This window comes from Marmota flaviventris, chromosome 5 (genome assembly GCF_047511675.1).
Source record: "Marmota flaviventris isolate mMarFla1 chromosome 5, mMarFla1.hap1, whole genome shotgun sequence".
Classification (NCBI taxonomy): Eukaryota; Metazoa; Chordata; class Mammalia; order Rodentia; family Sciuridae; genus Marmota; species Marmota flaviventris.
This window is the reverse complement of record NC_092502.1, coordinates 110,071,803-110,079,753: the sequence shown is the minus strand read 5'-3', so window position 1 is coordinate 110,079,753 and position 7,951 is coordinate 110,071,803. Positions and strand designations below refer to the sequence as shown.

General features: G+C 40.0%; 1 long non-coding RNA gene across 1 annotated transcript; it reads right to left on the bottom strand.

The window, feature by feature from the left end:
- Positions 1–3,783: 3,783 nt before the first annotated feature.
- On the bottom strand, positions 3,784–6,491 carry LOC139705706 (uncharacterized). Its single transcript, XR_011707515.1, has 4 exons — positions 6,375–6,491; positions 4,839–4,997; positions 4,409–4,687; positions 3,784–3,901 (listed from the first exon to the last, which is right to left on the bottom strand). It is a non-coding gene; the product is annotated as an uncharacterized lncRNA (long non-coding RNA).
- Positions 6,492–7,951: the final 1,460 nt, after the last annotated feature.

Genomic DNA, 7,951 nt, shown 5'->3' with positions numbered 1-7,951 from the left:
ACCCAAGACTAGAGATTTCATTTTGATGTCCTTCTTAGTTAATAAGAAATTAACTGTAGACCATTTAAAGGATATTTATTGATGCTTCTTCTCTCTCCTCTTCCAGAAGGTCACTTTCAGTTTTGAGGAAACACCATCAAGTGGCCACCCAACTATACATTCTGTTAGCACACTACCCTCATGTCTCCAGAGATGGCATTGAGTTCAGCCATAGTTCTGAGCTGGGTAATTGGCTCCTTCCTGCCCCAGACCTACCTATACAGCTTCCCATCCTGACCCTTTACTCACCCCCTCCACATCAATAGACAAGCAGTGAATAAAGGAATGGCTCATCATGAAAAATTCAATCAGATTAGAAACTAGAAGAATTCTCAGTTCATCTAAAAGAAGAGTTCTTTAACAAATTAATTACACAAAGAATTTTTTTTATTCAAGAACCTTTAAATCATTTCAGAGAGAAAGAACAAAATGAGGGATGATCACCACAGCCAAGACTTCAAAGTGCCTAGGCATGCAGGGCATAGTCCCAGTGCATGAGTCCCAGTGCATGAGGGTCCCCAGTGGTGTATTTCAGGTTCCTTCTAGGGCTTTGGCTGAAGGGCATTGTACTGCAAGGCATCCTCAAGATGAGATTCCTTTCCTTTCTGGGTTCCTCTGGGATGTAAGCTTCAGTTTTCAGCAGCTTCCGGGGACATCCTGGGCTCCAAGAGAAAGCCTGAGTGTGTGTTTGTCCAATTGTCCAGGCACTGGCACCTCCTGGGAAGTTCAGGACCCATTAGTCCCACTGACCATAGTGTTTGCAGATATTTGAGGTGACTAGAGCTCCTGAGAGGCTTCAGCCATTGGCTGCTGGATGGTCTTGAACTCGGTGCTGGTCCATCTCAACTCCCTGCTCCTGTGTAACAACGCATGCAGTTAGTGCACGACCTCAGTTCCCCAAAGACAGCTCCCTGCTCTGTGTAAGCCCAGTGAGGCAGTTGGCTTACTGGAAAATTCACATCTCTGTAGCTCTGGAGGCACTGGCAGGAGTGGCAGCTCAGTGAAGGAAAATTATCTGGGTTCAGGCCTAGGGGAATGCGGGACTGTGGACAAGATCTCCTAAGAGTCAATGATCTCTACGTTGACAGACAGAACAGCCATAGCTTCAGCTTCCCTACCATGCCAAGGTGTGTGTTTACTTGGCCTAGGAAAAGGATCAACTCATTCAGTCTGGTATGGACTGAAGCTTTTCATAGTGTTCTGTCCAGTAGTTGACCTCAGAAGCAACACCCAATCATGTGGGAGGGACATTCATTTGCATCATACATTGATTCAAGAACGTGATAGGATTAAGGTGCAAGTGGACCAATCCTGAAGGCATTTTGGAAATTCCTTGGTTTTGATTGAATTAGGGAAAGGATGCATGGATGAGGTAGGATAGAAGCGAGCCTCCAGTTCTTTCAAGTTTCAATTCACTCCAAAAATTCTTTCTCTATTTCAAATAAACACAGACAAATTAACCAGGCATGGTGGTGCACCTCTGTAATCCCAGCGGCTTGGGAGGTCAAGGCAGGAGAATGTTGAATTCAAAGCCAGCCTTAGCAAGGGCAAGGTGCAAAGCAACTCAGTGAGACTCTGTCTCTAAATAAAATACAAAAAAAAAAAAAAAAAAAAAAAAAAAAAAATTTCAAAATCACTGGTCTAATTCTGCACTTAATTTTTGTTTGTTTGTTTTTCAATGATTCTCGTGATTGAATATTAGGCTTTACCACTGAGCTTCCTCTCAGCCCTTTTTATCTTGTGTTTGAGACAAGATCTGGCTATATTGCTTAGGATGGCCTCAAACATCTGTATTTCTTCCCTCAGTCTCTTGCTTCTTTGGGATTGCCTGCAAGGGTCACTACACCTAGCTAGTTCTCCACATATGGACTGGCTGGTTTTAGAGACCAGACTCAGTGGTGCTGGATCATACTCTTAGGACCATGGATATGCATACCCTTGATGGCCTTGACAGTTTCGCTGTGTTTTAAAAGTGAACACAAATATTTGAACCTCTTGATTTGGAAGATTTTGTGGAGCTTTTTGTATCAAGACAATAGTGAATCATTTTCACACATAACCTCTAACAAGTTATAGGAAGAGGATTGATTCATTCTTCAGGAGATTGTATTTTTAATTGATGTAAAAAGTTTCAGGGGACATACCCAATTGTATTTAGAAGAAATTTTAACATTTCTTGTTTTTTTTTTTCTTTTTCTTTCTTTCGACTTTTTTTTTAAAGAATCATTGGGTATTGACTCTAGGACTTCATGCATGCTGGCAAGCACTCTACCACTAATCTGCACTCAAAGTCCCCATCTGCAAGTTATTAAGATCTTTTTTATGTACATTTCATCTGCTGCTTCAAATTCTGACATAGTAGCCTCTGATGTGCCTTATCACACCCCAACTCTCCATTGTCCTGCAGTGGACATTCATATTGCTGCTGTCCCCATAACCACACATAATTGTCTCTATGAGCCTGTGGAAGAATTTCTCTAGAACAGGTGACGATTAATAAAACTGTTCCATAAAAAGTGTATGACCTTAATTTTACCGATAATTGACAGATTGTTCTTTAGGGTGCAGCATTTACTTTCCAATACTGATGTGCAGTACTGCATGCACATATTCCCCCAAAACACTTGGAATGACCTAGTATTCTGACATTTGCCAGGGGCTTTGTGGCTCTGTAGAGGTTTGCTCTGGTGCTGATGGCTACCGTCCAGTCTTTTCTAATTTCTGAAACTCTCTCTATGGGCCAGTTGCTGTGTGATTTTTGAGAGACATTCTCTGATATTCAGTCTGAAATCTGCTTTTGCTTCTTGATCGGATTGCTAATTTTCTTTATCCCTTGTGCATAAACTGTGTGTGTTCAGTGTGGGTTCCTAAAGACAGAAGGAATACAATCGTGCTCTTATATTAGACTTTGTGCCTTGAGCTTATTATAATCTCTTTCATTTTTGACAACCCCAGAAGAATGGACTTAGGTTTTATCCATAAAATAATACATTTCCTGTTGGGCTGGGGTTGTGACTCAGAGATACAGTGCTCACCTAACATGTGTGAGGCCCTGGGTTTGATTCTTAGCACCACATAAAGAGAAATAAAGAAAGGTATTGTGTCCATCTACAACTGCGAAAAAATATTTAAAAAATACATATTCTCCATGAAAAGAATATTTAAAATATTTTTGATTTTAGGATGTTTTTATAAGGTTAGTTTTATAGAATTTTTTCTTTGAGCAAATATACAAGTAAAAGAAAACATGTCTTTCAAAATTTCATCTAGATATTTTAGTTTTTCTTCTGTGTAAGCCTTTCCATCAAGAAATACATTGTTTAAATAGAGACATTTGTACATTTTCTATATAGGTTAACTCATTACCACAGGGATCCAGGGACCAGAGGCAGACATTCTACCTTCCAGGACCTCCTCTCCCTGGTTGGTATTAAACTGGATCTCAGTGACACCATTCTGAGAGATGCTAGTGTCTGAGAGAAGCTGTGTTGGTCAGGGACAGCCTTGTGGCTGTCTTAGTCACTGAAGACTCCAGGCCCTTCCTTAGGTGGATGCAGGATACAGATATTGTGCAAAGAGACACATTTCCCAGCTAAGGAACTCCTACCATCCCACACTTTCTTTCCTATACTTGGATATATTTGTTTGAGGCTAAAATTTGGGGCTCCTTTGCATCGCTCTCCCTGGATACTTTCCATACATCTGTCCACCAAAGGAGACCATCTCTAAGGCTCCGATGTCCAGTCCACAGCACAGCTCAGAATCAGAGCTCTGTCTCCTATTGCTTGCAGCACTCCTCCATCCTCTCTTCTCTCTTCATTCTGTCTCCTCTTGATCAAGAGAACCAAATATTCATGAGAACCTGTACAACAACATCAATTGCCTATTAGAAAGTAAACAAGGAGACTTTGGTAAGGGATACATCTTACATTTTTCTGGAACAGAACTAAAAACAAAATCTACCAATCTGAACACTCAGTACTCCTAGAACTCAGTGGTCATGGATCAGGGTTAAAAGTCTGCATGTCTCTGGGGAGGCTGTCTCTAGAACTATATGGATTTGACCAAGAGAAGCTGCCAGGTCAGGCGACTGTCTGGTTGCTTTGCAGCATGGCACTCTCCTGAGGATGAATTTGAGTTCTTTGGTGTCATGGGCATAGGGATCCGGAAAGGCAGGCAGGTAGAACTAGGGATGGTTCTATGGTGTATGGGTGCTAGGCAAGTGTCTGAGTGGAAGGAGACCCAATATAGCAGCCCCCATGGCCTGTATTTTAGGCTTTCCCACTAGGGTTCTCCCAGCTGAGGACAGAAGGGGGAACCACTTCCCAGAATCTTCTAAGCTCAGTGACAAAGGCAACTGGGATCTTACTGTCACTCTGTAGATTCCAGAGCCTGCTTGACACAGGAGTGATTGGTCCATGACTTTGGCCTCTAGATCAGAAGAAGCAGTGTCAGGGCTGAAAGAGGAGGGAAAGAATTGAGTGGCTGCTCAGCATTTGTTTTTTACTGATGGCCCGCTTGAATGAACAATTTCAAGGTAGAGTTCGTTATGTTGGGTGATGATGGTACTCTTGGCAGCAAATTGCTTCACAAGGTTGGGTCTGATGAACTTCAGTAGAAAAGCAATCATCTTTACTGTCCTGTATATCTAGGAAGAACAAATTTAAAAAAAAAAGAAAAAAGAAGAGAAATCATCTTGGATACAATTATAATAAATCTAATTGGTATGAGTAATTCATTAGATTAATTAATTAATTAGATTAAGCATATTAAGGTTAAAATATTTCACAAAGGCTTACTCATTATGAAACACCAGATTCTCTGTTTCCTTTGTATATGTGAAATCCCATGATCACAGCGCTTCTTCAGGGCATGTACCTTTGCTTCTACAAAGGCTTAATTCATTATCCCAAATCAAACCAAAGGCAATGCTGCAACCGAGTCCTCTGTAGACAGTCCTGCTAGGAGAAAAGATGGAGATCAATTCTCCACTCTTGATTGGAATTCTCAGCTACCTGTTTTGTTTCTCTATGGATGAGTTCTTAAATTATAAGGACGAAGGGGAATAGAGAGGTGTCGTGGGGGGATGGAAAGCTATACTCTTCAAATATCAGAAAAACAAATATGGTTCAGATTTAAATTCTTATCTCAACCTTTAATAGATTAAAATGTCATTATAAATTTAAAATTTTTAAGTCACAGCTGGTGGACATTGTTCAATCTGTGAAGTGAGAACAAAATTCTTAATTTTGAAAATTATGTCTTAGGATTCTAAGAAACCATAGGTCAGTCCAGCATAGTTGTGTCACACACTTGTCATCCCAGCAACTAGGAGGCTGAGGCAGAAGGAATGAAAGTCTGAAGTCAGGTGAGTGACTAAAGGAGACTCTCTCTCAAAATTATAAAAAGCCTGGAAATGTAGCTTTGTTCTAGGGACCTGGCTTCAATTCCCAGTACTGAAGAAGAAAAAAGGAAATATGAGCAAAGTAACAACAGTTCCTGAAACATAGTACAACAAATAACCTTTGTAAAGGTTTGATCATTCTTACATGATCATACTGCTTATTATCCTAGAAGCATAACCCCAGTGAAGAACAAACGCATAACTGTGGCCCTTTAAAACATCTCCCTAATGTAAAAGAATTTTTCACGTTTTACTACCAGAGCCCCTTTATTGGTATTTTCTTTCAGCCACAGAGCCTTCCTAAATATCGCAGGCTTTCTAAAACTTGAAGTCCTCCAACCTCAGGCTCCTTAATAGGTGTGATTACAGGTATGGCCCACTGTTGCAAGGTTACCAGAAATTGGTTATTAAAAAATTATCAGAAGCACACATATATTTACATCTTATAGAAACACCGACCCCTCTGTTTAATGATCCCTTCAATGTCATCAACTCTGCATTATTATTCAATCAAGCATATTCAGAGAGCTTATCTCAGCCAGTTGTTATGAAAAGAGCTACAAGTATGGCATGTTCTCTCTCAAATGTAGAATTTTATAAACAAAAAGTTTACTTGAATGTAAAGTAAGGATTATTAGGGTCTAGGAAGGATTGAGGAGAAGATGGAAGACAAGTTGGTGGAAGTGACGAATGCCCTCGGTATGAATGAAGATATAACATGAACCCCTTCATGTTTGTTGTAAATATGTCAATAGATACATTTTTAAAGCAATACAAAAAACAAAGATGAATAAAACTAATTCTTTTCTCTCCTGTGGGAGCAGGTGCAGAATTCTGTAGTCCTTGAGTTCTACCTGGAAAGGGACCACAATGTGGGGGGAAATTCCCCACCTTGGGAAAGCCTTGAGCAAGCAAGAACCAATCCACTTACCTGAGGGTTGCTGAGCAAGATCCTTAAAGGCACAGAAATGACTTCCTTTATGGATAGGATTGGAGACTTCTGTATAAGCACCTATCAGGTCTTGGCATCCCCAAGCTACTGCAGATGAGGTCCTAGTCCCAGGAGATCAGTGCATGCAAAAGTACAGAAAGGAAGATGAGCCTGTTGGACGCCACATATGTCTCCCAGGGGCATTCCCACAGCTTTTTTGGTCTCTGAAACCCATTTCTATTTCAGATCCACTGCCCTGGGCCACCAGCCCCACACAGGAGCCCTGTAGATTCACACCTTCCTTGTTTGGGTTGGAAGGCACAAGGTGGAGTGGTGCCCAGACTGAACCTGGAATATCCAGCTATAGTAGTGTCTTGGTGCAGGCACACTTTCCATCTGTGCCCTTCATATTCTAGACCTTTAGGAAGTTTTTTCAGATTAAATCAGCCTCCTTTGGTCTATAATAACATAATGCGATTTGTATTAATGGATTATAATAATTGTGAGGGATTTTCTAAAAATATTTATTTAGTTGTAGATGAACACACAGTATCTTCATGTATTTTTATGTGGTACAGAGGATTAAACCCAGTGCCTCACACATGTGAAGCAAGCACTTTACCACTGAGGTATGGCTTCAGCCCAGGGAATTTTTCTAAATGACATTTTATCCCCTCTTTAAATAAAAGAAAAAAAAGGAAGTAGTTATTTCATGAATTTAGTCAGTTAGTTGTAAAGCAGAAGAGCAAAAGCCTCAGTGAATGGGAAAACAAAAGCCCCTTTTTTTGACATTTGCCTTTAGGTTAAGCCCCAACTTTTGTCTTGCCATTTTCAAACTTAAGCTCTTACCAGCACCAGCTTCTGACTTGGGCCCTGGCTACTATGCTACTCCTATCATTCAGAATCCTATAAGTGAGTTATCATTATGTCTATCATAGAAAGCATATCATTTCTTATGAAAAATTGACATTTTCCCTTTTATCTTGTTTCATTCAGAGTGAGAAAACTAGAGGGCAATATGAAAGGCAAAGGGTAAAATATGAAAAAGATGGTCTCCTCTCAAGAATGAAGGAACTGGCAGGGGTTGCAGTGGTAGGGGGCTTGCCTACCATGTGTGAGGCACTCGGTTGGATCCTCAGCACCACATAAAAAATAAATAAATAAAATAAAGCTATTGTGTCCATCTGCAACTAAATTTTTTTTTAAAAAGGAAGGAACTTAAATTTGATTAACAATTAAGTGTTTGGATAAATGATCTGCACACTTCTTTTACTGTCATTAGATATAAAAAGACAGACTCTTGATCTCCCATTGTTTATTAATGTTCTAGGTTTAGGAAAAGGTTTTTAGAAAATAGAAAAAAAATATCTTAACTCATTGCTTAAGAGATCCTGACAAATCGTAGAGTGTATTTATTAATCACTAAAGGCCACTGAAATGAAAACAATGTTACTGAGATGTAAAAGAAATTTTCACTACCTAAAATAAAACTTTCTTTCCCAGCAACATCAACACCCCAGAGTATATCCTAACATTTGAAAGGGTGGATGTTGGAGCATCAGGGTGCTGAAGACAAG